The following is a 27,920-nucleotide window of genomic DNA, read 5'->3' as shown; positions in this document are numbered from 1 at the left end:
AGCCCATGGCAGCCAGGGCCCTGGGCAGCCACTCATGGTGCAGCCTGGGAGAAAAGGGCGGGATGGCCCAGCAGCACCACTGCCAGGCTATCCTAGGCTCACCACCGCACGTTCCACATGACACCTGGCCCTGTGCCTAGGACTCAGGACTCTGAGAATCTGTTCCACCTTGCTCCTGGTCTGCTATGTGGCCTTGGATGAGTTGTTTGCTCTCTAGGCCTCAGTCTTATCAAAGGGAAAATGGATTCTCTACTCTAACTCCAAAAAAATCTGTCAGGATCAGCCAGCCAGGAGCCAAGAAGGCTAATCTTAGACCTGGTGGCCCAAGACACACAGGGAGCTTGCTGCCCTATCAGGAAGGACAATCAAGTGTCACTCCTGTGGTCCAGCACTGCCCATTCTCAGACCAGTAGCTTATAGCAGAGCTCTTGCTCTTTTTCAATGTTTCCCTTACTTCTTTGACAAGAACAGGCCACATATGGGGAAAAAATGCCTTACAGACATTACCTTATTGACATTATTCTCAACAAACAGATGATGCAACCATCACTCCCTTTACAGATGGAGAAACAGGCTCATGACGGCTAAGAGAACATGCCAAGATTTCACACTCATCAGTGATGACTCCAGGTCTGCTTAACTCTTCCATGACGCAGAAGCCAATACAAAAGAAAAGAGATTTCGCAGTCTCCCGCCTCCCCTGTTCCCTCTACCGCACCCCTGCCCTGTCCCTACACACAGAGACCTTCCGTGGGCACCTCTGCTGGGCCCTAGGCATCTAAGGGCACATATGGTACTGGCTTCCTGGCAGCAGAAGAGCAGCCATCTCTTGGCCTCGGGGCTCCAGCTCAGGCCAATTTGGCTGAGTTGGGGGATGAACCAATTGGCAGAGCCTTGAGGTCAGTGGGCTGAGCGCTGGGTGGCCAGCAGGGGCACCAGTGGAGGCAGGGTCAGGTCCTCAGAATGGGGATGAATGCACATGCTGATCCCTTTGGAGGGCTCCGTGGATTCTGTGAGCCAGGATTTGGAAGCATGAGATGTCAAATGACAGGTGCTAGGAGACTCCTGCGCCGCCAACGAGCAGCCAAACCTGGCCACCGGCAGAACCTCCATCCCTGGGAAGACCCGCAGGAGCCCCTCAGGGGTGCAGGTGTGGGGGAGCCACGCCTCTCCTACCTTGGAAGTCCTGGGCAAGAGGCAGAGCCCAAGAGATCTGAGCTGAGCAGTGCTCAAACTCCCCTGTCCAGCCTCAACTTCCTTCCTTATCTCCTGACTCTCCTGCTCCAGGAAGAAGCTGAGTTGGTCCAGGTGGATCAGTTGGAGAAACCGGCGCTTCACAGCGAGAGTATAAGGGCGGCCAGGTGACACCTCAACAAGAATAAACACACCCTTCCCTGGCTCACGGGAACTGTGACCAGCGGAGCACCATGGAGGGTCTCCAGCTCAGACTGTCACCACGCTGGGCATCACCCCACACATTCTTCGAAAGGGCTTTCCCTCATTAACGATGTCACTCTTCGAGAAGGTCCATGCCTTAAACTCTAATCAGAATCCATTTAGCTCAACTGCAAACTTAGATGAAGTCCCCGGAAACACTCGATGGGGGAAAAGCAGTCATGACAGGAAGAAGTCCAGGGGATCATCCAGAAGCGAACAAAAGATAGGAAAGGGACCTCATGTGGCTCCTTTGCTCCTCATAACACTCTTCAAGGCAGGAACTATTATACTTATTTTAAAGCCAAGAAAAATGAAGTTCAGAAAGGTGAATTGGCTTCTCGAGATCACACGTAATGGAGACCACATGAATGTCCCCTAAGAGATTTCTGGTTTTCATTCCTTGCAAGGCAATCAATGTACACAAACCTCCTTGTATGAGGTTTCTTTTTCTTCAGATCTTTTAGAGTCCTGCCCACACCAAATTCAACAGCAACTTTTTAGCAACCTGCCCCAAACCGTCAATTAATTACCACAGAAATGTAACTCTTTTCTGCACTCATATTTAATTGGCTTATTCATGCTTGGTTAAATTATCTGCACAACTGACATAAACAGGTTTGGGAACACACATAACATGGGCAGATGAGAAAGGAATCGTCTACCTGCCAGGTAGTTTCCAGTGTGCAGGCTGCTACTGGCAGGATTTACAGAGGGAATAGAAAGGGCAGTTTATCTAGACATCATTTAAGTTGGGTTAATTAAGAGAGTTTCCTTGTGGCAGGATTTGAACCCTAATCTGGCTAGCTCCTTCGCACTCGACCAACAGACCCACACAGCCAGCTCCATACTTCTGCACAAGGTCAGCCCTATGTGAATCCGAACTCTCAGGGGTTAGTTTTTCCAGTTATATGTAGATGGTTTCCCCAGCCCTTGGCTCCCCTGGTCCTCACCCCATAATGTTCTCCAATGTCTTTCTCAAGGGAAGGGTGGGCAGGGAGTGCCCCGGTCAGGGGAATTAGTAGAGGCAGATAGTCTGAGACTACTGGAAAGGGAGCTTTGACCTCCGTGTCACACCTTGAAGCAGAGCTACCTCACCTTCCTCACCTGCATGAAGTGGGCCAGAGGGAAGTCTCCACAGATCCCTTGAGCTGGTCCATACCTCACTGTCCTCATCAGCCAGTGGGGGAATTCATACCTACACCACAGTGCAGCTTTGCGATCAAAAAGGTGACACGGCATGGGACACATAGGAAAAGCTTCAAGGAGTGCATGAGTGGCTCAGTGGTCTAGCGCTGCCTTTGGCCCAGGGTGTGATCCTGGAGACCTGGGATCGGGTCCCACATCAGGCTCCCTGCATGGAGCCTGCTTCTCCCTCTGCCTGCGTCTCTGCCTCTCTCTACCCCCCCCCCGCCCCCCGTGTGTGTGTGTATCTCTCATGAATAAATAAAATATTTTTTAAAAAAAAAGAAAGAAAGAAAGAAAAGGAAGAGCTTCAGAATGCCACTTTCTCTCCCTCCTCCCTACATTAGAGAAAAGAAGTTCTGTGTTCTTTAGACACCTAGACTTGCAAAGGTGGAGAGAATCTTGCAGACGAACATGTAGTCTACTATTTTCCAAACTCTGTTGCAGGGGCTCTTCCTTCCTTGGGATGAAAATGGGCGGTTTGAGAAGCCCCGGGCTGCCGAGGATGTACAGGAAACACCTGACCAAACAAAGTTCCAGAGCTCTACCAGCCCCATTCGGAAGCACTCCCTGCCCACTGTCTTCTTGGGAGAAGGCACTGGGGAATTTTATGGGCTGAGGACAAGGGGAGCCAAGGGCTGGGAAACCACCTACATTCAACTGGAAAACAGAACAGTTTTTGGAGGCTTTAATTAAGTTGGAGGATGGAGAGTCCATTTTCCCAAACTTCTTCCCTGGGCACAGCTTACAAGAGTCTTTTGAGAAACCTTCTTTGTAAACCCCCTGACCTGGTCCCTTCCCCTCACCTTCCTGAGGAGTTGATTGAGGTCCTGAAAATGGAAGGATTTGCCTAGAGGTCCCCAGCAGCAGAACTGGAACTGCATCCTCAGTGACCTCATTCCATCGTGGCCCACCGCCTTTCCAGCTCCCCTCCCCGACTGCCTCTCCCAAATCCCTGAAGATGGACAAGGGAGAAGGCCCAAGAGGGGCCCCAAGGATGGTTGCAGGATGGTTGCAGCCTCTGCAAATGTTCACAACGCAGTGGTAGAGGGGTCCCCAGGAACCCAGAGTTTGGAGGCACTTCTGGCGAGGAGTTTGCTTCTCCTGGGTCAGCACAATCCCATGGGAAACCCACCAGACTCGCAAGCAGACCCCCTTGGCCTGTGAGCATTAGTCGGTCTTATTCAGGGCTGACTATCCTGGGGGCTCTTCTCTGCTGGCCGAAGGCTATGGAAAGATAGCTGGGGGCAGCGCCCACGTCGTCTCGACGGCAGAGGCGCTTTGCCTTAGCAGGCCCTACTCTTGGTAGTGGTGTGGCGGGGAGCTGTGTTTCATCAGAATTCTCCGCAGTCCAGTTGGGGAGAGGAGAGGAGGAAGAGAGGGGTCAAGGTCCTACTCATGGTGGCCTCCTGGCAAACCAGCTCCAGCCCCTGTCTGTGGCTCCCCATGGTCAGTCATCTAACCCCCAGTTGGCGCTGGGCAGGGATGTCAAGCTGGCAGAGCCAGCATCGCCTGCCCCACCACCTGTCATCTTCACACTCCAGGACTGTTCCTGCCTCAGCCCCTCTGTCCAGCTCTGAGCCCAAGACTCCAGAGGGTGCCCCTGTTGCCTCCTGGCCAACCAGTACCTCGTTCCACTGCCTCTGGGTCCTCACCCTCTATAAAGGCACCAAGTCCAAGTGCGTGCTCCCTGATGCGCCACACCACTGCTGCAGCCCACCGACTGACACGCCGGGGGCCTCGGCCACCATGCACCGCCATAGCCCCTCCAGCACTTCAGATCCCACCGCCCTCGTGCATTACCTACCTGGTTCCCTTTTACTCTCTTCTTGCTCCTCTGGGCCACACCCTCCCGTTCCGGAGGAGCTGACCACTGCCAACACCATGTGGGGCCAATAGTTGTTATGGTTTATGTACAGGGGGCTGCGATAATGGTGACATTCCAGCCATCGCTGACCCATGAGGGAAAGAACCCGGTGGCCTGCCATCCAAGGGTCCTTCAGAAGTCCCTCTCTTTCTGCCTCTTCCAGAAAGTTGCCCCACTCCCTTACCTTCCTCGGCTCCACCCTGGCTCCAAGGCCCCTATTCTGTGTCCCAGAGCCCCCTGCTCCCTTCCATCAACACACCTGCCACATTATGGGAACTGTTGCTTCTCATCTGCTTCCCCCCTTGGCTGGGGTCTCAGGAGAGAGGGGCTAAGCCTTCTGTCCCCGGCACATTGCGTGGACACATGACGTCCCATGGGCTACCGCCATTTGAATATCCTGATCAAACAAGGGAGTGCATCTTTTTCCAAAGAACCTTACAGACAGCTGGGGAGGGTAAAAAAAAAAAGTCTCCCCAAAGGGCACAGAGGATGAGGCATGTACACAGGAAGGGCCTGGAAGGCCTAGGAAGGGACGGCCACACTGGCTGGACGAGCTGGTCCGAGACTCTGAAACTCAATGTTCCAATTCACTTTGGCAGCCCCTGACTGCTTGTCGTGCCAAGGAAGTTATTGACATTGAAATTGAAATTGAAATTGAGTTAGGAGAGGGGAGGGAAGCCTACAGGAGCCATGCAAATCAGTGTGAGGGAGATGGAGACATTCCTATTCTGGGAAGCTCTTTATTATCCAGAGTTCCCAGCTCCTGTTTATTCATAACCTGTTGCCACTAATTGGCCTTTCATCTTTCTCGAGCTCAAAGGCTGCAGGACTGGGCCGAGGTCACTTCACCCGAGCTCCTTCAAGCAGCGGTCCTGGTCGCGATTGCCTCCTGAGCACCAGGCACTGTGGAAAGTGCTTTACAGGGATGGGGGCTACCAGTCAGCATCTTAAGTGTCGGCCTGTCTCCACCCCCCAGTCCTAATCCATTCCTTACTCGGGAATCCCCACCGTAGCAGCCCTGACAGGAGGGTGGCCAGTCCATGATTGAATGACTCCAATAACAGGGAGATCACTACCTCACTAACAGCCCATTTTGTTTGTTGGACAGCTCCATTGTTGCAAGCACTCTTCTTGAGCTGAAATGTGCCTCTCCATTGGTTGCCATGGGTACTGTCCCTCCCCTCCTCCCTCCTCCTGAAGCCTCCGCAGGGGACACCTCTGTCTGCGGTCAGGGAGGCAGACAGACGGTGCTTTGAGGTGAGATGGATGGTGTTCTGGGCACCCCTCTGGGGCTGGGGAGACCTTCAGTGACCCTGTCTCAAAGAGGACAACCCAACTGTCACTCCTCTGTGCATGCACATGTTCCATCCCCCATATGTGTGCTCCCGTCTGTCACTTGCTCACTCTCATTTATCACCTCTCTTGTCACTCAGACCTCATAACGTAGAGCCCAGGTGCAAGAGAGTCAGCTGCAATCAGAGCGATGGGAAGGCAGGCTACAGGCAGATGATGGACGGACAGGAAGTCAGGCGGCCTTCTGCAGACGTTGAGTGCAGCAGGCAGGAACAAGTCTAACGATCTTTCCTGAGGACCAGCGAGCAGACAACCAGGCCAGAAGGACAGAGAACGAGGCACTGAGCAGGAGTCAAGCAGACACCTGGACAGGTAAGACAAGCAGGTAGGTACTTCTGCTTGAGAAATGAGCCTTGTGCTACTGAGGTCCCAGGTTGCTCTCCTGGCCCCTGAGGCTTGCTTGACAGAGAAGTTACTAAGGAGAAGTCTGAACACTGTGGGGAGAAAACATGCTTCCCTCGAACCCCAGCAGAGCCAGACTCCCCACCCAGGTGGATGCCTCAGTCCTCGTCATCCCACTACCCTCTCCACCCTCCCAAAGGCAGCCTCCCACCACCCATGAGTCACTCACCACAGAGCAAGACAAGGGACCAGAAAAGAATCTACATCAATCGCCTTCTGGAAGTTTCTACAGATTGGCCACTGGGAGTATATTCTCTAAAAAAGGGGAAACAAAGGAGATGAGATTTGATGTTCACTGAGTAGCTGCAATGATCCAGACCCTTCACATAGACCGTTTCACAGTAGTGGCACTTCTGTCCCTCACAGGTATTATTATTCATTTGAGGCGCTGGAATGTCAGGGAAGTGAAACGACTTGACGAAAGCCCTTCTGCTAAGAAGGGGCAGAGGTTAGATCCATGTGACCTCAGGATCACAGTATTCCCTCCAAGCTCTGTGCCATCTCCAGGGGACGCCTATGTGCATGGATTCCCTGTTTTCTCAGGAGGATGAGGCAGCCATGAGAAGATGCGGGTGATTTATGTCCTGAAGGAAGTTCCCACTGGAGGAGGCTGTGAATCGGCCCAGAAATAGCAGATGATGTCAGCCAGGGCATCCCCCCTCCCCGGGCCCTTGGCATCACCCTCATGGGACCGTCACCAGAATTGATGCCCTAACAATTACAGAATTGGATTTGCCCTTCTCTGGCTCAGCCTGCTCAGACGTCATCCCTGGTGCTCAGGGAACACCTGTCTATTTGCCCAGCTCCCTCATCATCACGTACACCCTCCTCCCCCTCCCAGGCTGGGAACAGCAGGAGGCGATAATGTATTCCGGCCGTGTTGGGCTGTCCATGCATCACCCAGCATAACGCAGTTCCGTCCTGAACCGCCTGACCTGGCCCCACTTACACGTCACGCTTCCCAACCTGTTTCTCATCCTCCAAGTGCCTAACTTCCTGGCTCTTTTTTCACTTTATAGCCTCATCTGTCGCTCAGCCCCAGTGCTTGGCACTCAAGCTGGACCTTTTGCTTCTTGTCTGACTTTGATTTAGATTCCTCCTCTGGGGATGCCTGGGTGGGTCAGTGGTTGATCATCTGCCTTTGGCTCAGGTCATGATCCCGGGGTCCCAAGATTGAGTCCTGAACTGGGCTCCCCGCAGGGAGCCGGCTTCTCCCTCTGCCTATGTCTCTGCCTTTCTCTTTCTGTCTCTCATGAGTAAATAAATAAAATCCTTAAAAAAAAAAAAATTCCTCTTCTGACTGGGCTGCTGTTGGTTGTTTAGGATATAAGCAGGGATGTGCTGGAGCCACTCCTACTAGCTCACAAGAACCAATTGTGCGCACCTCTCTCTCCATGTTTGGTAGCTTCATGCTAGTGAACTGAAATCAGTCACAGGAGTCTTTACACCGGAGAAATTGGCAGGCTTTGCAGATCAGGACTTTTTTCTTGCAGGAAGACAGCCAGGCGTTAAACATTAATCAGCATGCCTCTTTTAGGATAAAGGAATTCACCAACCAAGACCAGCCCCAAAAGTCCCACGCACTTCAGCATAGCAGATAACAACCCAGTTACCTTCACCCCAAACCCAAGATGGGGCTCCAGGTTAGACAGCCTGGGCCCATTCTCTCCGGGAAAACTGAGGCTAAAAAGAGGTCCAACCCAAGGTTACCGCATAGGTCAAGAACAGGGGTGATTGGGACTCTGCAGCCTGAGTGAAGCCTCTCACGCCCTCTGCAGGCTACCTGCAGAGCAGATCGGGGCACGCCTCTTGGCTCAGGTCTCAAGGACAGCAGGATCAATGAAGCTTTGCCCCAGGTCAGAGCATTTGAGGGATCTTGTCTGGAATGGTGTAGGGCCAGCCTTGGCATTATAGAGTGGGGTCCTCTTCTGTCCTGCAACTAGTAACAGAGGCCTCATGCACAGCATCCTCCTAGCCCTCTGCTATGGAAACAGGAAGGACTTGCACTAGTCCTGCAGGTCAAAGCAATTACCAGGTGACCTAAGAGCGCAAGGGCAGGAGTGGGTGATGGTAATGGCTACAGCTGGGGATGGAGAAGCCCAAAGGTGATGGACGCAGCCCATCCCATGGTACACTATGTGGAGTGTCCATGTCTCTAGAACGATGGTGGCAAAAGATGGAATTAAGGTGGATGGGGGGGCACCTGTGGTTGGGGTTTGGCGCCTGCCTTCGGCCCTGGGTGTGATCCTGGAGACCAGGGATCTAGTCCCACATTGGGTTCCCTGTATGGAGCCTGCTTCTCCCTCTGCCTGTGTCTCTGCCTCTGTGTGTGTGTGTGTGTGCGTGTGTGTGTGCGTGTGTGTGTGTCTTTCATGAATGGATGAATAAAAACTTAAAAAAAAAAAAAAGTGGGTGGGGGCCTGAGCATGGTGTGCATGTGCATGGGTCCATGCACCAACCCACACATGTGCACACACACATATTCATAGGCAGAATCAAAGTGTCATGATCCCTAGGACAGGTATGCATATTCCCCCACAGCAAGATAAAATCACACACCCTGAGCCATGCTGGTAAACAGACACACAGAAGCATGTTGGCTCCCAAATGTGTACACTCAGAGAAGTAAACATTCACCTGGAGATGTGCTTACACAGGCACACATGCTGAGAACATTTGCTCTTCACTAGCTCCTCTTAGCAACCAACCTGAGGCTGCCCATATCTCTGGATTCTGCACTAACTGCCTCCCTGACCTCCTGGCCTCCAGTCTCGGCCTTCACCCAGGAGCCACATGATTCTGATCCTGACCCTCTCCTACATGGAAGTTTCAATGGCACCTCGTTGCCTCCAGCATTCATTAAGAACTCAGACCTGGCATTCAAAGCCCTGGAAAATTGGGTTCTTCCATCTATCTGGCTGTCTCTCCCATTCCTCCATCCTCCCATCCTCTCACCATCCCTGCAGTGTTTCTCCTCCAGACCAATCCAATCCTCCTCCGTGTTACCAAGATCACTACTTCACTATCACCTTCAGAGATGTCCCAGATAGAGGAGGTTACTGGCTCTGAGCAAACCCATCTCCTTTTCTGTCCTCTTTTGGGGCATTTGGCTGTGTCCAGTTTGCATGAGAGAGACTGGGGACGTGCCTCGCCTTGCCCACTGCACAGTAGGCTCCCCACAGCTCATTTCCTGTCTGTCTGAGATTCTGGTACACACTAGGACCTCTGGAAGGGTATGTAGGGCAGGTGAGTTAGACTACTGCACCCTCTCATCTCTTCCTGCCTTGGCTTCCTTCTTCTCTCTTATTTTTGATGGGTCTGGCTCTCTCTGTTAGAGAAGGTTCCCTGGAAGTGAAAGGCCTCCTCCCCCTCATGCTGGAAGGATTTGGGAAGGCCTATCAGTCACCCCACTGCCTGGGAGCAATCCCCAGACTAAAGAGAGCCTGTGGGGTCACTAAGTCCTTCCCTTCTGTGTGCAAGCACAGGGTTGGTCACTAGCAGATCTCAGAGACAAATACAGATTGTCCTACTACACTCCTCAAATCTTTCAGGAATCTCTGGGGAACTTTGATCTTGGAATATCCTTCCTCAGGCAGCCTGGGTGGCTCAGCGGTTTAGCACCGGCTTCGGCCCAGGTTGTGGTCCTGGAGTCCTGGGATCGAGTCCCACATCGGGCTCCCTGCATGGAGCCTGCTTCTCCCTCTGCCTGTGTCTCTGCCTCTCTCTCTCTCTCTGTATCTCTCATGAATAAATAAATGAAATTAAAGAAAAAAAGGAATATCCTTCCTCATGCTTGACTTCAGCAGATAGAGAATTGTAGCGTTTAGAGAGACTTTAGCCGATCTCTTGTCTTACCCGGAGTCATGCCCTCCTCCCATGCTATGCCAGCCCCTGGAATGTCTCCAAGGTTGGGGAGCTCATTCTTTACAAGTTCTCCTTGACTCCTATGATACATCACTGACCCAGCTCAACCCTCAGAGGCCACAGCAATCTCCAACGTCTTCCAAGACTGGCCTGAATATCACAAGCAAATGGCACAGCCCTGTTTGTTCACTCAACCATTCTCCACAACATGGATTCCATGCCCTTGCCCTTCCCTGAATGCCTATCCATTTGCCATACCTTTCTAAATCCAGTGGATGAAATTAGCCCTGCTACCAGGGCCAGTCTTCCCCCCTACCTATGACTCAGCACTACCTGAGGCTCTCAGCCCTCCCTGCTGGCTCTTGTCTGAACCCTCCCACCTGACTTATTTCCATGGTTCTTTGCTCCATTCCCAAGGCACCCAAGAACTCCTGGCAGGGAGGTGTCTCTTACCCCCAGGGACAAAAGCTCTGGGTTTGGACTAAGGTAGACCAGGACTCAACCACATGTTCAGCTGCTGATTCTATATGAGCTGAGGCAGAGAGCCACACCCCTCTGAGCTCCTCTTCCTTCTGAAATGAGGAAAGTCACTCCTTCCTTGCTGAGTGCTATGGGGATTGAATGGAGTAGTAGACCTAAAGCCCCCAAGATAGTGCCTCACCCAGAAGCTCATTAAACATCACCCCCATCCAAGCCCTCCCACTGGGGAGCCCAGTGATGCCAGCCCCCTTCCAATCCTGGGTGGAATGAATTCAGCAAGCATCTGTGCAACCCTCTATCAGGGGCTCTGCTAAAAGCAAGATTCATAATGTCTAATGTGTTTCTTTCAACTACTAATTTAATAATTCTGCTAAAAAATGAGCTCATTTGGCCCTCAATTTGCTTCCCAGAGGCCTAACTCCTATTGCTCACGACTTCATTAACTCCCAGACATACACATTCTCCCCGCTACCCCTTGTTTTTAAGGAAGCAAGACTGCATTTGATCAATTGTAATAGTTCTGGCTCCTCTTCCCTGCCCCTCCTTGCAATGCCTCTCCTTGGGAAGATCACGGAAGGAAGGCTCTCCTCTGCCTTCTGGTTCCTCTTTCCTTTCCTCATCGGCTGAGAAAATGAGCTTTAGCCCATTGGACCATGATCTCAAGACCCAGGAGGACCAGTGGGTTCTGGTTACAAGAGCTCAGCTGAGTGTGAAGATGAGCTTTCATCACAAACTGTGTTCTTGCAATAGCACAATATAATGCACAGTTGTGAGTTTCATGGGACTGAAGATACTATACACTAGATGGCCAACTATATGTCAGGGATGCTCTAGGGCAGTGCAATTGTTTTGTTTTGATTTTTGAGGGATTTGACTTTTACTCCTAAAAGGTACCTTGTACCATGTTTTCCATCACCTTCTTAGCTCCAGCCTCACTAGCAACAGAATTTTAACCTTGTGTCCATGAATCCCGAAGGGATTGATGGCTGGGATTCAAGGGGGCACCAGTCCTCATGAAACCGAATGCAAAATGTTCTGTATATGTGCATGGATTCAAAGCTTTTTATCAGATTCCCAAAGGTATCTCTAGTCCAAAAAAAGATTAAGAGCCAATGCTATAGACTGGGGGTAGGCAAACTTTTCTGTAAAGTTCCAGATCTTTGAGGAAGATACGATCCCAACTACTCAACTCTGCTGCTGTAGTGCAAAAATGGCCATGAGGAATACGTCTACAAATGGACAGAATTGTATTCCAATAAAACTTTATTCACACAAAAAGGCATCTGGTAAGTTTCAGTCCACAGAGCGCAGTTTGTTGAGTCTTATTATTGAAGGATTTCTAGTTTTGAGGAGGAGATTATGCTAGGTGCCCCTTCAGATGCTCTCCAATTCATTCATTCATTCATTCATTCATTCATTCATTCACACATTCATTCACTCAATTTATTATCTAAATGTATACTAAGGCCCTGCTGTAGCTAGGCCTCATGCTCAGTACAGAGAAAGGAATAAGACACCATCACTTCCCTCAAAGATTCTATAGCCTAGTAGGAGAGATCTGCACAGAGACAACTGTCATTTTGTATGATAAGGACCATGAGGCAAATTTGTACAAAAGACAGTAGTGACGAAAAAGAAACCCCACAGGGAATAAGGGAGAGGCCTAGACAGGTGCTGACAGACTAGGAGACACCTGAGGCATGATCACAAGGAGGAGGAATTTTCCAAGTAAGTGACTGGGAGGGCATTCCGGGGAGAGGACCACAACAAATGCAAAGGCACTGAGGTATGAACTGTGTTTGGAAGTGTAAGACACACAGCCTAGAACTAGAGTGTGGGGTGCAGGTGGGTGTCAGAGGGAAGGGGAAGGTAGAGGAAAAGACAAGGTGATGGCCTTTAAAGCCAAGCAAAGGACTTTAGGTTCATACTGCAGATAGCAAGCACAAGTGCAATTTGTCCCCTCATCTCCCTTCTTCTGACATTGTTATATTTGGTACTAATTCAAGTTTTAATACTCCATGACTTTGATTTTCCCAGTTCAAGCCAAAGTACACAAAGTTGGATCTGGTGATGGAGGGATTGATTATCCTCCAAATGATTGAAAGACAAATCCATTTTGTCTAAATCAAGGAGTCCAGTATTCTCAATCTTCTCCTACCCAATCACAACCCACTCCCTGCCCAGTCACTTTCTTTCTTTATTATGGTCTTTGTACTGATTGGATTAGGAGCTCACAACAAGGATAGCACAAAGTCACCAGGAAAATGTCTGTAAAAATATAATCAAAATGAAACATTCCCATTTGTACAGCACATTACTAAGACAATATTCATGTACTTTTAAGACTTAAGAGGGAGCCCTTGGTTCTCCCCCAGGAATGGCTCCATTTACAGAGGTTTCTAATCTTTGAGGGCTATGGGTAAAGGCAGAGGCAGGAACCAGACAACATGCACTTACACTGACCTTTGACTTCATATGGGAAGCCCCAACCTTGAGGCAACAAAAGTGAATGCAGCAACCACCCAGTGCCGCCATAGACCATGCTAACTCTCCTTTCCTTCGCTGGTAACTTTCTACCTTGGATCTGGGATTTTTTTAAAGATTTTTTAAATTTATTTATTCGTGAGAGACACACAGAGAGGGGCAGAGACAGACAGAGGGAGAAGCAGGCTCCATGCAGGGAGCCGGATGAAGGACTCGATCCCAGGACCCTGGGATCATGCCCTGAGTCGAAGGCAGGTGCTCAACCACTGAGCCACCCAGGCATCCCAGGATCTGGGATTTTAAATCCTTATGCTATTTGTAAAGTAAAACAGTAAATCCCTTACTGTTTCTTATATAGTTGTTGGCTCCACTAGGGTAGGGACTGTCATAGAGCATGGGATGTTGGCAACGTCTTTGACTCTTTTATTGGTAAAGAAACCAAAACACAGAGGGGAGGATTGATGTGCCCAGGGTCACCCAGCAGGATGGTCACAGGGTCAGAACTGGAATTAAGATCATTTGCCCTGGAAAGAAAGACTTCCTGCCTTGTGCCTTAGTTTACCCTCAACACAATAAGAGAACAGCCAAGGATGCGGGAAGAAGCCATTTTCTCCCTGTCAATCCAAGGCCTGAGCAGCAGGGGCTATGCGGAGTGGGACAAATCTATGAGTTTGGGGAGAGAGATAGTCATTTTCTTTTTTTTTTTTTTTTTTTTTTTTTTTTTTGAGATAGTCATTTTCAAGGGAAAAGACACCCTCGATGTCACTAATGAGAAGCAAAACGAGGAAGAGGCCTTGGCCCATGTAAACCATTCCCTTAGCTCCAAGCAGGCTCCCCTCTGGGCTACCACCCCTTCACTCCACACCATCCCCTGGAAAAGACCTCTCCCCCCACCTGAGACAGGCTTGACCCATCCCCTACAGGTGTCTGGGCAACTAGGGGGGAGTGTCTCTTCAAAGACCTTCAGGTCCTGAGAGGAGTCCTCTGTGCATGTAAATCCAGGAGTGGAAGAAGGAAGAGGGGGCAGAGGGCCAGACTGGGGTATGGAACCCCTCACACCCACTGTCCTCTTTGTGGTAGACACAGCACCCCAGCCTGCTACCCCGTTTGGCTCCTCCCACCTCCTGTTCAAACAGGGGTAAAGTTATGTGGCAAGGTGACCCTCTCCCCTGTTCTGAGCTAGATGGGGAGGCTGGAGACTAAGCAATTAACACGCAGTCAGAAGTAGAGGTGCCCAGGGAAATTTCCCGCAGAAGCCAGCCTGGCAGATGAGGAGGCTCAGCAGGGGCGAGGCAGCGAGTGGGGGCAAGGCAAGGAAAGCCACTGGCAGCCGCCTTTGCACATTGCCCACTTCTTCTCTGGAAAGAAGCCACTCTGGTGAGGGTAGTGGGGCCAGGGAGAAGAAAGGTGTGGTGTCCTAGACAAAGGGGTCCCCCCCCCGAGGGCACTGGAGCTCCGGCTTGGCTTGGCGAGAGGGCTTTCCCGTCTGTGGCCTTCCCTGGGGAGGAGCAGCCGCTGGAGCCCCTGAACTCCCAGCTTGGGAGTCCGTCTCCCAATGGCCAGGAGCTGGCTCTGAGCAGCTCTTGGTGCTCTGAAGTCACGGCACACACCCACTACGGCAACGACAAACAAGCATCCCATATGGCAGCACACATGATGCATAGCGCTGCAGCAGGCACACACACCACACACACACACCACACACAGAGGAGTTCTACTACAGCCCAAGCTTCCCCAGGCCCCCTCCCACATGTCTGTCCCCAAGAGGAATCCCGGTCCTGGAGCCACCTTCTCAGAGGGGACTCTCCACTCCTCAGCCTCCCTGCTGCATGACTCATTCTCAGAAGACAAGATGGGGTGGCTCTGACCTCACTCCAAGCATAGGGCCAGGTGTCAGGAGACACAGGTCCCTGGACTGATCTGCAGCTCTCTGACTGGGAGACAGTGGTAAAGTGTGGGAGTGGGGTCAAGTCACCATGTCTCTGGGCCACAGTTTCCTCCTCCGTCCAATGGGATCATAGGAAGATTAAGAAGGAATAGCACCTACTTGTGGGATTGGGATGAGGTCTAATGAAAGCACTTTGTGAGGTGAGTGATCCCCAGACCTGGGAGCAAAGCCTCCCCTTCAGGCATGAGCAGACATCCCAGTGCCCTCTGCTGGAACCCCATCAGCCAGCCAGGTCTGGTCTGATCCCAATTCACCTCAAGGCAAAACCCTCATCCACAAAGTCCCTCTCATTCCAGCTTTGACTTCTATTCCTAACACATCTAACATTCATTCATCCATTCAAGAGTTAGGGAATCCTGGATGCAAGGCGCTGTGTATGATACTACGACTCGACACCCAGGACCAATGTATGGGGGTTGCCCCCAAACCATCATGCAATTTTCCAACACCAGCTAGGTATCTTAAACTCAACTCAATTCTAACACTATTTACCTGGAGATCGCATCAGCGCCTACCCCCCCTCCCGTGAAGGGCTTAACCCTACAAAACTATCTCCTCCACTTCCCCACCCCTGCCCCACAGGTGTCACCTGTGCTTTGAACTGACCAGCTACAGATTGGAGGTTCCAAGGATCCCCCTCCTTGGGTTTGATTAATTCATTGGAGCAGCTCATAGATCTCAGAGAAACATTTTGCTTGCTGGATTACTGGTTTATTTTGACAGAATACAACCCTGGAACAGCCAGATGGAAGAGATGCACAGGACCAGGTCCACAGAAAGGGAGAACTTCCATGCTCTCAGAGCATAACATTCTCCCTGGATCACCACATGTTCACCAACCTGGAAGCTCTCAGAGTCCACGTTTTTGGTTTTTATGGAAATTCCAATACATGAGCATGGTTGGTTAAATCATTGGCCATTGGCAATAGTGTTCAATCTCCAGCACCTCTCCTCCCCTCTCTCCGAAAGTTAGGGAGGGACTCAAAGCTCCAACCTTCTAATCACAAGGTTGGCTCTCCTGGTAACCAGCCCACTCCTTAAAATGAGTTAGAGGCTTTCCCAAAAGTTGCCTCATTAACATAAAAAGGACACCTTTTCACTCTAATCACTTAGGAAATTCTGAGAGTTTTAGGAAATCTCTGTGTCAGAAATGGGACAAAGACCAAATATATATTTCTTAGTATAAATCGCAATGTCACAAATTTTAAAATGGGCAGAGACTGCTCTTTGCTCTCAAGCAGCTCCTGGACCAACTCAGCATTCTCAGTCCTGGTTATCTGATAGTATCCAGGCCTGGGAGGCTTTTAAAATGCTGGCGCCTGGGCTCCATCTCCTGAGATTCAGAGTCAATTGATCTGAAATGGGGTCCAGGGAACCCAATTTTTAAAAAGCGCCCCCCCAGGTGATTCTAAGGCACAGTTATTGCTGAGACCCACCCATCTGGTGGAAAAGTAGACCCACACCAAAAGACAGCATGGGACATTTTTACAATAGATGCACACACAATAATAAGAGCTAAATGGCTAAACTGAGCCCGTGTGTGTGTGTGTGTGTGTGTGTGTGTGTGTGTGTGTGTGTGCTTGATCAGCACTGTGCTAGTCCTATGTGAGCATATTTGATCTTCCCCCAAACTCAGGAAGGCATGCTCCAAGCACCCATTTTATAGAAGAATAAATAAATCTCAAGATATCAGTCAGTAACTTTCTCAGGGCAAGACTTCTCCAAAAAGGCGGCATTTGTGTTGACATTTGAAAGAAGGTAGAATTTTGCCCAAGACAGAGAAACAGGTGTTCTCAGCTGTGTCTGGCCATTAGAATCCATGACCTGGGAGGCTCTTCAGATGAGCAGAAGCATGGGCTAGGGGTGCAGAGACACTGCTGACGGGAACGGGGACACCCGAAGGGGACAAGTGGGAACTCAGATCACAGAGTCTGATGGAGGCTGCATTATGGGAAGAGAAACTTTTAGGACAAATCAAAGGTAGAACTATTGTCCTTGGCAGGTAGCAGTTCCTGGCCCCTTGTCATTATCCCCAGTGGTGGCAGGGATGAAAACAGAATGTCGAGATAGAGTCAGAGATGCTAGACCCTGCAGGAGTTTGTGGGGAGGAAGTTGAAATTATATCCTTAACTTTTTTGCAGCGGTGAAATGAAAACCAACCACATACTCTCTGTTCAGATGTAACAAAGTATGGAAGGGAGAGCATTGAACTGGGGGTCAGATGCCAAGTTCCAGACATTTTGCTCTCCTTGCCTGGTATGGGTCATCCATCAAAGGAGGGCAGGGATGGTTGTGTCTCAGGGTTTTCAAAGAGGGTGCTGGAGATCCAATGTCTCCAAGGGATGCTGGCGTGGAAAGAGTAAGTGGGGGTCTCCAGACCTCACCCCACTCCCCACAGGGCATTTCTACTTTTCCCTGTTTTACATATGGGCTGCCATGGAAATATTCATCAAACGACAGTTTCTGCAGCTCAAACAGTGTGAAAATGTAGCCTTGACTTCTAGTTAAAGACAGCTGTGTCATATTTCTTTCCTCAGGCCTCTTAAAATAATAGCAAACCCCAGGGGCTCAGGTAGCAGCCACACAGAGGTGAGAGTGACCATTGGAACTGGAAATGGGGGGATTACATGGAAATCTAAACAGAAATCATTGAGAAGGCTCCATAAGTCATAGAACTTCTCACTGCTACCCACTTTATTGGGGGAAAAGAGTGTTATGAATACAAAAGAATAGTTTAAAATGCCAACATGATGTCCAACTTTAAGAGCAGGAGACCAACCTACGCCCCTCCCCCCCACCCCAGGACTCCACACTGAAGTCCACCTTTCCACAAAATTCAACGCTAAACTGCCAATCAGCTTCTCAGTATCACACATGTATTTGAGAAGAGATCCTACCATGGACAACTGGTAACTAAGGTTTCCTGCCGGGTGCTAGGAATGGATGTTTCCAGGTGCTTCAAATGTGGTGACTTTTCTAATGCTCCCAATAATTCTTGAGGTAAGCTACTATTTCTGTTCTCATTTTACAGATAAGGACTCTAAGGAAAAAAGAAGCCAAGCCCAAGAATAGTCATCTAGTTAATAAGCCATGGACTTGAGCTATGGGCCTAAGGGGTCACCCCCAAGTCTATGTTTTAGAACACCATGCTGTGAGCTCTTATCACTAAGATAGAAATCAAGCAGAACAAAGGCAGGTGTATGACCCAGGGGGGAAAAGAAATGATGTAAAGAATTATAAACTGTTTTCTGAATGTAAAAACCTTACATTTAGAATATTAATTAGAATATTCTAATTAAGATAGAATGTATATTGCATTCATAAAATAGGAATAGAATACTACGAAAAAGGAAAAATTTGAGAACAGGAAAGAGCTCTAGAAAATAAAAAATGTGTGTGGGGTGCCATATGGCTCAATCAGTTAAGCATCTGCCTTTGGCTCAAGTCATGATCTCAGGGTCCTAGGATGGAGCCCCGCTTGGCAGAGAGTCTACTGCTCCCTCTCCCTCTGCTACTCCCCTTGCTTGTGCTCTCTTTCTTTCTCTCTCAAATAAATAAAACAAATCTTTAATGAAAGAAAGAAAGAAAGAAAGAAAGAAAGAAAGAAAGAAAGAAAGAAAGAAAGAAAGAAAGAAAGAAAGGGAGGAAGGGACTCCTGGGTGGTTCAGTGGTTGGACATCTGCCTTCAGCTCAGGATGTGATCACGTGATCTGGGGTCCTGGGATCAAGTTCTTCATCCGGCTCCCTGCAGGGAGCCTGCATCTCCCTCTGCCTATGTCTCTGCCTCTCTGTCTGCATCTCTCGTGAATAAATAAATACAATATTTAAAAAGAAAGAAAGAAAATGTAAAATGTGACATAAAACACACAACATGTGCTATAAGACAGTGTCCACCAAATGTAGAAAGTAGGTCAGTGTGGCATAGATGCATAGATGCACTGAAAAAAATATATATACAATTTAAAGAAGTGTGGCAGATTGCATTGATTGCCCTGATTCTTTGCTCATTCCAATATCCAAACTTTTTGTCACGTGATTTGGCAATTCACTCCACTAAAGGGATCTCTTGATTTGGGGTGCTGTCATCTGATTCGCTTTGGGCCATTAGTGGCCACAGGTGTGACCAAAGGCTTGAAAGCTCTTATGGAATTGGGCTCTTGCTTCTTTACCATCACCAGGCCAAGGACATGTCTGGACTAGCCCACTGCCCCACAGTGAGAGTGAGACACATGTAGAGCAGAGCTAACCTCCACCAACCAACCCCATCTTAGATCAGCCCCCAGTAACCTACTTCCAGGTGTATGGGGAGCCCAGGCAACACTGCCACTCAACCAAGTTCAGTCTAAATCCGTGATGCTCCACTATAGATCCGTGAGAGTAAGTACTTTTGTTTTCTTTTGTTTTAAGCCATCAAGTTTGGGGTTGGTTTGTTATGTAACATTATTGCAGCCAAGGTTAACTCAAACAGGTTGCCACCCAGGAGCTGGCACCCAGCTAACAGAGAAAAAGGAAGGAAAGGAATTATCAAAGAAATAATTCGAGTATATTTCCCAGCACTTAAAAACCTCCAGATCAAAGTCCCTACCAAGTACCCAGAACAATACATAGATCCACCCCAAGGCATCCTGTTGTAAAATGTCAGAACCTATAGACAAAGAGATGATCCTAAGACCTTTGGGGGAGGAGGGGACAGGTTTCATAGAAAGGACCATGAGTCAGGATGGCTGTGAGGCTTCTCAAGAGCAACACTGCATACTAGGTAACAGTAAAGCAGTACCTTTTAAATTCTTGGGAGAAATTGTTTTCCATAAAGAATTCTATACCTAGACACACAATTAATATAGAAGTTGAAAATAGGGATCCCTGGGTGGTGCAGCGGTTTGGCGCATGCCTTTGGCCCAGGGCGCGATCCTGGATACCTGGGATCGAATCCCACATCGGGCTCCCGGTGCATGGAGCCTGCTTCTCCCTCTGCCTGTGTCTCTGCCTCTCTCTCTCTCTGTGTGTGTAACTATCATAAATAAATAAAAATTAAAAAAAAAAAAGAAGTTGAAAATAAATATTTTTTTTTTAGATATGGAAGGATTCAAAAAATTCACTTGGCACACTTTTTTACTTAGTAAGCTACCAGATGATGTACTCTGGCCAATTTGGGAGGTGAATCTGAACTACAGAATCCAGGAAGACAGGAGATTCAGCGGAGGAGACTGGCAGAGGAAATTCGCAGGATAACAACTTTGCGGCAAGTCTACAGAGTAATAGGTCAGACTGGTCCAAGGAATTCAGGGCTCCAGGAGGGAAGAACCCAGGGAAACAGGAGGGATTGAAAGAGGAGTTGATATAAGGCAATGTTTGTGAACAAATGCTGATAATAATGCTATGGCAGATCTGATGCGCCATTTGGAAAAAAAAAATTTAAAAATCAACATAATTGAAAATATGAGGTGCTTGTTACCTCTGGGTATATTTTTCCAGGTGGTTAATACTAGATGTCAATGGTAGACAATAAGAGTTTATTTCTCACTCACATGTGATCCCATACGAGCCAGCCAGTCCTCCCTTTGGAGGACCCCATGGAACCCAGAGCCTGCAGGGTCTCCTCACAAGGGAAGCCAGAGCTGGAAGAGGCAGACAGCCTCTTCACTGCCTTGGCTCAAAGGGAGAACTCTAGCCCATGACCCCTACCTAACTGAAACAGAAACAGAGAAATGGATGGCGCAGACAGGTCATCCTAAGGGCACCAACTTTCTTTGCCACAACAGAACAAAAGTATGAGAAAGAAAATCATAATCCATTGCTTGCATCTCAAGTGAGCCACATTTACATCATCATCATAGTGTTCTAGACTTGACTAAAATGTACAGTATATCTATATAAAGAGAAAGGGACAGAAGTGGGGTGGGTCTCAGAGCGAAATCCTTGCCTACCATAGTGGGAAATCAATAGATGGTATCTACAACTGATAAAGCAAGAAACAGCATTGTACTCACATTACTTAAAAATACGAAGGCACACAGCAAACAGAATGCTGAAAGAGCTAAAAATATGCTGTCCCTGTGAAAAGCAAGAGTAGAAGTAGGAAGGGTGGGGAAAGACTGTGCTTTTTTATTATAAGCCTTTTGATATTTAAAAAATTTTTTTTTGATTTGTAGATGCATTATTTGGACAATTTTTAAGGCAAACCAAAAACAAATGCTAAAAATAAAATCCCCTGCACTTGCTAATCATTAAGGACTGCTCAGTTCTGACCTTCTAAAGTTCTTGAATTCTAAGCATCCAGGGGAGAAGGCTTGTGTCATTGTTGAGATTTGTCTGAATGCAAACTGTCACAGGCCCGGGTCAGAGAAGTCAAAACAGAGAAAAGTCCTCATGTCGTTCTGAGCATGTGAGATCTTTGTGAGATCTCGCACTTGAGCCACAGCCAAGGGGATCTGGAATGGCCGAGACCTGATCCTGGCACCAAGGAAGCTTCCGGAGGCCCCAGGAATCCCATCAGTTCTGGCCTCAGCCTCCCTGGGACTCTGGGGAAGAACAGGGCCAGTTATGCCCCACGGCCCCATGGCAGGTACAGTGGGCACCAGCTATAATGAGAAGTGACAGGTACAGTTGCTGGAAAAACATCCCGGCCTAGAGCTCAAGCTGCCCAGAGTGGCTGGAGGCTTCTCAAGCTGTCAGGAGGGTCCCCACACACTTTGATGCCACAGCCAATCTGGTCTTGAGCATTAGCATCTCATTAGTGCAGGCTGAGGCCAACCTGGGGCCTGGGGCCCAGCCCAGCTTTGGGTGGAGGAGAAACTGAGACCCCAAGTGGACAGAGGGGAAGAGGCCAACAGTTACATCCCACTCCATAGCCCTGTCTGGCATCAGAGGAAACCCAGCTGAGCCCGCCCTGTCTGGGCAGACATGCCTCTGCCATCCAACCAGAGCACTCTCCCTTATATCACAAGAGAATGAACGGAAGCCCCTAGAGGCCAAGCATCTCACCTAAGCAGTCAGGTCATTCCTGGCTTCAGACCCTTCAGAGGCTGCAGATGACATCAGCAGTGGTCCTCCAGAGCTCAGCCCCTGCCTCCTGCTCCAGCCTCACTGCTTCCTAGCCCTGGTCCTAGCTCCACTGTCTCTTCCAGGTGAGGTGAACCTAAGCCACACTCACTTCTGGACAAGTAGGATGCCACCTGCTGAGGAGAACCTGAGGCCAAGAAAGGGTTTTGTTTATGTTCCGGGGCAGGTTGGGGGGGGGGGGTCCCCAACCATGCTTGCAAATCCTTCTTTTGGGGATTTATCCCCATCTGTCCCCTGCCAACAAGAAAAGCAGTCAGGGTGCTCTGGTCCCCAACCCTCATGGGGGGAGGGGGCCTGAGGGCTCACTCCTTGCCTCCATGCAAAATGCACCTGGACCACCCCCAACCAAGTGCCAGTCTCTCTGTTCAGGGGAGGGGCAGGAAGGATGGGTCAGCTCGCGGAAGAGGGAGAGGCTCAAGGGCGCATGACTTCTCTGGGCACGGGAGACGGGGGTTCTAGGCCCTGTGACTGGCTGCTTCATTACCCCAGGCCAGTACCTCCTGTCTCTAGCCTCAGTCCCCCTAACAGAGGAGGGCAGGGTGGTGCCAGCTGTGACACTCTCTCAGAGCCCTTCCCGCTGCGATAGGCTGGTTCTGGGCTCCCTCTTGGTACCCATTTCCACAGAAACCAAGATGAGTGGAGCTGAAAGGTCACTGGCTCCATCCTCCGTTCCTGGGCAAAGCAGCCCTTGAGAGACTGCAGAAAGCTGCCCAACCGCACAGACTCCAGGAGCCGGGCCGAAGAAATGGGTTTGGGAGACCTTCCATGCAGATGCCTCCCACGGCGCCCCTCCCTGTGGGGAACTTCTCCCAGAAGCATGCTCCCGTAAACAGCGGGAGAGACGCTCCATGCTGAGCACCAGACAGCGGATGGATGAGATAATCATAAATCCACAAACTGCAACAAGATAAAATTATCATTATATGAAGTTAAATTATTAATTAGCACCTCCAAAAAAAGACCAGCACCACCTGGTCTTGAATCCTGGAAGCTGCCTTTCTGAAAGCAACAGAAATATCAAAATAGTTTATCAGTACTCCACCTCGTGGGTGTGCTACCCCCATGCCTGTGGCTGCCAGAAGCCCGATGGCTAAGGGTCCAGCCAGGCAGGCCCAGGCGGACCAGGATGAGCCAGTTTAGATCAGCGACTCAGGGGACCCACTTTTATGGCTGGGGAAACCGAGGCAAAGAACTAAGTAACAGTGCCACAGAAGCTGGATCGGGTCAGACTAAGGAGTTTGTATGCTGCATTGGGAAAGGGTAAGTCCTGAGTCGGCCTGATGGTCTAAGGACTGGGGACACTCACCCATGTAGTAAAATTCAACCGAGTACTTACTCAGCGCCTAAAATCCAGAGAAGCCATCATTCCTTGCCTGTGAGGAACACAGTATATGATAGGCTGGACCAGTGGGTCAGCTGTTTCTTCTGTCTACCTCACCCCACCTGACATATAGGATTTATCCCTTTTATCACCATCACTGTCCTCATCACCCCCTACCACCACCAACTCCTACAACCCATGTGTGTTCATTAAATCCTGGAACCACTGCAGCTTAATGAGGGAGGAGGAGCTTGTAGAAGCACCTTTCTAACCAGGGCATCAATCCTCTCGATGAAATGCCTGGTGAATCGTGGCCCAATGGAACACTCCTGGCAATAAGGAGCTTACTCACTGCTCCATAAATCAGCCCATTGCCTCTCTGGAGAGCAATTTCTCACTCATTCATTTATTCATTCATTCAGGAAGCATTTACCAAGCATCTACTAGGAGCCACCTCAGGACTCGTTCTTGGAGAAAAGAACTATTTTCTCTTGCTGAGAAAAATATGACCCCGTATCTCTTTCCAGAAAGCTCTCGGATGATGGGAGAGGCAAACAAGTAACCAAGCCGTGAAAACACAGTGTGGTGTGTAAGTAGATCATGTGAGACACTCCATGCCATGTTGGAGGCATGATCTAGTCCACTCTGCACGACGATCTGTGGGTGGCAGGCACTCTTATCCTCACCTGACCGATGGAACAAATGAGCACAGAGAGGTTAAGGAACTTGCCCAAGGTTATTCAGCTGCGAGGCAGAGGGATCAGCATTTACACGCAGGTTGTCAGACTCCTGAGCCATGTCCCTGGCCCCTCGGACAGAATGTGTCATCCCCTCGCTGGAACATAGGCCTGGCAGTCCACCCTCAGGCCGGAAGCCTGATAGTAAGCTAAGTGTGTGTCTCTGTGCTTCGGGCTTGGGAGCCTCTCACGGAGGCACACGGCTCCCTGGGGCTCACAACTGGCAGATGACTCTGGATCCAACAGAACGTGGGTTTCAGCTCAGATAGAGATGGGAACAGAGATCTCTCTGTCTTCCTCGTGCACCTTCCACGTGGCCCCAAATGGGACGAACTGCATGGCCCAGACTCTCCTCCGGCCCCAATATCCGCCCTGGCTCCAGCCAAATGAGGCCTGAATAATTCATGGCCAATGCACACGGTCCAGGCCCAGAACAGCTTTCCGGTGGCCAAATTGGAGAGGGAGGTGGAGGCCAGGGCAGCTGGACCTGGGAGGAGGCTGTGGTGGGGTTTTGAGAGCCACTAACAGCCAGGAAGAGTAAACAAGGTTCGATGAATTATTCAGCCAGGCAGCTGCTGATGCAGCCTGGGGGTGGCCATGGCATGACAATGTGCTAAGTCTGACGTCATCACTCACCAGGGGGCAGCCCCAGGGGCCGGTACAGGGAGCTCGGACCAGAGCCAGAGGGCAAGGGGTAAGCGAGAGAGATAAGTACAGCCCCGCCCCACCCAGGAGAGGGGCAGGAGCCAGACCGAGCAGAACCTGAGTCCCAGGCTGGGCCTGCCCGGAAGCCCGAAAGCCGGTGGGGAAGGTAAGGCCCAGGGAGAAGGGCAGGGCCTCTGGAGGCTGGTCAAGCTGGCGTCCCTGCAGAACCAAAGCCATGCAGCCTTGGGGAGACCACTGAACCTTGTCGCACCTCAGTTTTCTCAACTGGAAAATGGGAACCAGGAGCTGGCCAGGATAATCACTGCACCACAGTCTGAATCCCCCATTCCTGGCCCGGCCCCAAGCCCACTGCTGTGCACACGGTGGATGGCAGGGCTTCTTCCATCCCTCAGGTTGGCAAGGCCAGCTCTCTGGGCCTTCTGGAGTCTTTTCCATCCCTCCCTGCTGTCTTTCCACCCCACATCACAGGGCATGCAGGAACTCTGCTGGTGACCCCTGCTGTAAATGTTCACCCAGGGAGGACGTCCAGATGTCTGCAGATCTGGGGCGCCCGGGTGGCTCAGTCTTGCTAAGCGGCTGCCTTCGACTCAGGTCATGACCTCAGGGTCCTGGAATGGAGGCCCTTGTAGGGCTCCCTGCTCAAGGGGGAGTCTGCTTCTTCCTCTGCCCCTCCCCACTGCTGGTGCGTTCGAGCTCTCTCTCTCTCGTGCTCTCTCTCATTCTCTCAAATAAATAAATAAAATCTTAAAAAAAAAAAAAAAAAAAAAGAAGAAGAAGAAGAAGAAGAAGATGTCTACAGATCCTCTGCTGAGCCCCGGGCCAGCAGCACAGGCAAGAGGCTTGGAACTGGGAGGGACCACATTCCTCCACTGATTGCTGTGTGATTTTCCACCTGCCCCTTTCCCTCTCTGGGCCTTAGCGGCGAGACCAGTAGGTCCCTCAGATTCCTGGGGCTCTGACCTCAATGACAGTAGGTCAGTAGATGGGAAGGGCTGACCGACTGTCCCCTCCAGCTGGGGTTAGCGGTGGTAGAGGCTAAGCTTTCCTGGAATTGGCAGGGTGGGAGTCAGGTCTTCCTTCAGAAGGTTCCAGTTCTCTCTTCTCCTGAGAGTACTGTGCTCTACCCATAAGGGTAAAACAGTAACCACCAGTGGGAACAGAACCTCTCCTTCACAGCACAGGGCTCACAGCCTCACCAAGCAGGATGTTTCCCATGATTCTGACTCCCCAGGTAAGGATGGAGCAGCAGCCACTCAAATAAGCTGGGCGCTTGGTCCAGGGCCACACAGCCATCAGAGAGAGTCCGTCCTGGAATCCCAGACCAGGCCTGCGGGCTCCATCGCCCATGAGCATGGCTGGCTTCTAAAGCATAATCACTCATTTAGTCACTGACTTTGCTAGAACCAAATGCCCCCTTTCCTCCCCAGCACAGCTCCAAGCAGGTGGGAGGCTGCCCCAGGACTCAGATCATTCCCCAAACTTGCCTGGGGTCCAGCCCTGGCTCTGGACCACTTACCACCTGCGTGCCCTTGAGGGAGTCTCTTACACTGTCTGAGAGGCAGTCTCCTGAGCTGGAATGTTGGGGTAATGACGCCTCCGTGTGGCTGTGATGGGCTTGCACTTTGTGATCAACCCTCAGGTGGCAGGGGCAGCTCAGGACAAAACTGGCGAGAGCAGAGAGGAGGTGGCCTGGGTAAGGAGACAGGGGCCGGCTGGATGGGAAAAGGGAGGAGGGCCCTCTGGGCAGAAACCCAGAACAGCTGCCTAAGTGCTCAGTAATACATAAGTGATATTGGCTACCACCTAATGTTTGCACAGTGCCGGCCAGCTGGGGTGGGAGGGGACGTTTATTAGAGACCCAGCCATCTCTTGGTGTCACTCTCATATTGAACCTTATGCCTCCCTAATGAGCTCAGGGTGACGGGCTGACCCTCAGGGCCCAGGGCCTTCCCCGGAGCTGAAGGATGAAGGCCTTGGGGGTGGCTGTCCCCTTGGGTCCTCAGCAACGCTGACTCCTAGGGGCAAATGGCGCAGGCTCAGCAGGGACTAGGGTGCCCCATGCCTTTCCAGTCATGGCAAGGACACAGAGGAAAGGTGTGGGGTGCTCCTGTCTGGGCGGCCTGGATGCCTGAATTCCCATCCACTCTTCTTGCAGTGCTCCTGGTCCCCAGGGCCGTCATCTACCCACCTGTAAAGCAGAAGACCTCGGAGCTAGGGGAACCCTGGTCCTGCCTCCACCAGAGGGAGCGGGTAAACACACACCCCAGGAACTGAGGCTGCCTCAGAAGGGGATGAGCAAAGCCACAAGGGTCCCAGGAGTTCTGCTGCCTCTTCTCAACCATACAGGAGGGTAAATTGAGGCCCTGAGGTCTCAGAAAGAGAATGACTCACCTGAGATCACACAGCAAGGCCTAGGCTCTCCGTGTCGTGCTCTTTCCACACCATCCAGTTCCATCCTGCTGGGGCTTTGGAGACCGGAGGAAAGGGCTCTGCCTCCAGACCTGAAAGCTTAGGATGGGGAAGGTTCCCGGAGCCTCGGGGAGCTAGAACACATGCGGCCAGGAGAATGCCCACTCACCTACCCAGCTGGCCATGTGGCTTCAAGAGCCCCTGCGTCTCTGGGCTCTTGTGCCCCTGTCTACAGAATTACTGTGCCTCTGTGAGGCATTCCCAGAGCTGCCTTTGAAGGTACTAGAGGCACTCACCGAGAACCCCGTGTTCTAATCTTGACTAGGCTACCAATTCACATGACACCAGCAGAAAGAAGGGTCCCATTTCCCTGTCCATAAGCAGGCGTGTGTGGTTTCTGAGCTTCCTCTTGTGTCTAAGAGTCTATGGCCAGAAATAGTATGGCGGTTCATTAAAAGATTAAAAATAGAATTACCGTCTGATCCAGTGATTCCACTTCTGGGTAGGGACACGAAAGAATGACGAAGCAGAAACTCGCATAGGTATTTGCATTCTCATGTTACAGCGGCAGCATTGACAACAGCCGAGAGGTCGAAGCAACCCAAATGCCCACTGACAGACGAATGAGTAAACAAAATGTGGTATGTCCATACGATGGTAGAGTATTATTCAACCCTAAAAGGAAGGACATTCTGCTCCATGCTACAA

The 27,920-nt window shown here is 50.5% G+C and overlaps 1 long non-coding RNA gene across 1 annotated transcript; it reads right to left on the bottom strand.

Annotated features, from left to right (window-relative positions):
* Positions 1 to 1,981: 1,981 nt before the first annotated feature.
* On the bottom strand, positions 1,982 to 27,634 carry LOC118355748 (uncharacterized). Its single transcript, XR_004818808.2, has 3 exons — positions 27,195 to 27,634; positions 6,411 to 6,496; positions 1,982 to 6,143 (listed from the first exon to the last, which is right to left on the bottom strand). It is a non-coding gene; the product is annotated as an uncharacterized LOC118355748 (long non-coding RNA).
* Between the last annotated feature and the right edge of the window lie 286 nt (positions 27,635 to 27,920).

This window comes from Canis lupus, chromosome 9, assembly GCF_003254725.2.
Source record: "Canis lupus dingo isolate Sandy chromosome 9, ASM325472v2, whole genome shotgun sequence".
Classification (NCBI taxonomy): Eukaryota; Metazoa; Chordata; class Mammalia; order Carnivora; family Canidae; genus Canis; species Canis lupus.
This window is presented reverse-complemented; position numbering and strand designations above follow the sequence as displayed.